Here is a 2,028-nt window from a genome sequence, read left to right as displayed (position 1 = left end):
AGAAAAGGGAATATGTACATAAATAAAATATGAATTCAAAGTGAGAAAGAGAAGGAAAAGATGTAGAGAAAAGAGATTAAAAAGGGAAAAGAGAGAGAGAGAGAGAAAAAAAAGAGAGGGGAGAGGGGAAAGGAAAGTGGGAAAAAGAGAAAGAGAGGATAAGAGACCGAGATATAATAGTGAAGAAAGAGAAAGATAGAGAGATGGAGAAAGAGAGAAAAAGAGAGAGAGAGAGAGAGGAATGAGAGAGAGAGAGAGAGGGAAGGAGAGAGAGAGAGAGAGAGAGAGAGAGGGGAGACAGAAAGAAAGAGAGAGAGAGAGAGAGAGGAGAGAGAGAGAGAGAGAGAGAGAGAGAGAGAGAGAGAAGAGGTAAAGAAGGGAGAGAGAAAAGGGGATCTTGCCAACAATTAAAAATTACATATGAATTGACAATAAAAAGATAAAAGTATGCATTGCAACATTACGAGAGGAGTATTTAGTTTTCCTGTGTACATTATGCCGATATTATGTCTCTTTGTAACTAGCATGCATTTCACACGTGAATTGGAACACTTGTTACCATGCTCGTTTTGTGGATAATAATAATAATAATAATAATCTTTTAAAGTTCACTCCAAATTTTATTAAGTTAAACCGAAAATGGAAATTCTTTTTGCCCAATTGATCGTGAGCCCGGCAGCCACTGAGCAGCGCCAGATCGACGTTGCTCTATCCCCTTATTGTTGAACGCCAAATAAGGTAGCAGCAACTCCCGTCTTTTAACGTCTTTTGGTATGACGCGGCCGGGGTTCGAATCCACGACCTCCCGGTTGTGAGGCGGACGCGCTACTAACTGAGCCAATACACCGGTATAATGTAGTTGCTTTAAGATGAGATCATTCACAACTTTTCTAGGGATACTTTACATGCTTGAATTATACACATGTGAAGAGTATTAGCGATCAGGTTTAAATTTAATACGCGTAGATTTCCAATAAATCATGAATATAAAACGATAATTAAAAAAAGAAAGAAAGCCGAACACAAAGAAGACAGATGTTATTTCAATTGATATTTTTGTACAAATGTAGAGTAAATATTAGTAACGGTCAAGTGTAGGTGAATGAATGGAAAATCTTACTAGGTTGTCATCATGACTATGAACGGCTATGGCTATGAATAGATTCAGTAATAATTATGAAGGTTGTATACCACATTTGTTATGTATTGAAATTCATTTTTTCCCCCTCATTTTATTATGACTTTTTGTTTTTTTATTAAAACGTTTCCGTACATAATCTTATATTTTTGAAGAAGTAAAAGGCTGGCTTTGACTCGGTATTCTGACACCGTCCTTCAATTTTCTAATATCTACTGATTCTAATTGGTTTCTGCTGGATCGACACCCCCATGTCACACCAAAAAAAACATTCTGTTTACTTTTTCGTTTCAAATGGTTTGGCTCTAATTTCTGTACCAAAACCATAATTTTGTGAATTTGTTTTTGTTTTTTGTTGTTAATGGTCTCCAATTCAGAAATGGTTACTGTGTTTTAATGGTTTGTATCAGTTCAGTTCAGTTCAGTTTATTCATTCAAAACCACACAAAGCATGATATAATCTGTTACATAAAAAAGAGACTGGTAATAGTACATCAATCAACATATTCTAACTTGATTACATCATAAACTGAATCAGCCTTCACGCCAGTGAGTTCTCATGGATTCTATTGACAATTTGCTGGATTCTGTTAAAATATCCGCAGAAATTACCAGTACAATCTTTAAAAAACGTACCATGTTTTCACTGTCTTTTTCATTCAAGACCTCACAGGTGTAAAACTAACTTTTTGAATAAAATTTGGGTTGAAAAATGTTGTCTTGTGTGATTTTTCTTATTTGCTTCGAAATTCTAAAATGATGGGTAAAAGTCGAGAATCATTTCTAATCTCGATGCTATCATCGAAATATGGCATGTATTTTACATTACCTCTAAAAAGTACCATCTACATTATACATATTAATTTAAAAGATAAATTTGAATCGTGGAC

This window comes from Strongylocentrotus purpuratus, unplaced genomic scaffold, assembly GCF_000002235.5.
Source record: "Strongylocentrotus purpuratus isolate Spur 01 unplaced genomic scaffold, Spur_5.0 spur5_scaffold_15, whole genome shotgun sequence".
Taxonomy (NCBI): Eukaryota; Metazoa; Echinodermata; class Echinoidea; order Camarodonta; family Strongylocentrotidae; genus Strongylocentrotus; species Strongylocentrotus purpuratus.
The sequence above is the reverse complement of the archived record's forward strand: the minus strand, read 5'-3'. Positions refer to the sequence as shown.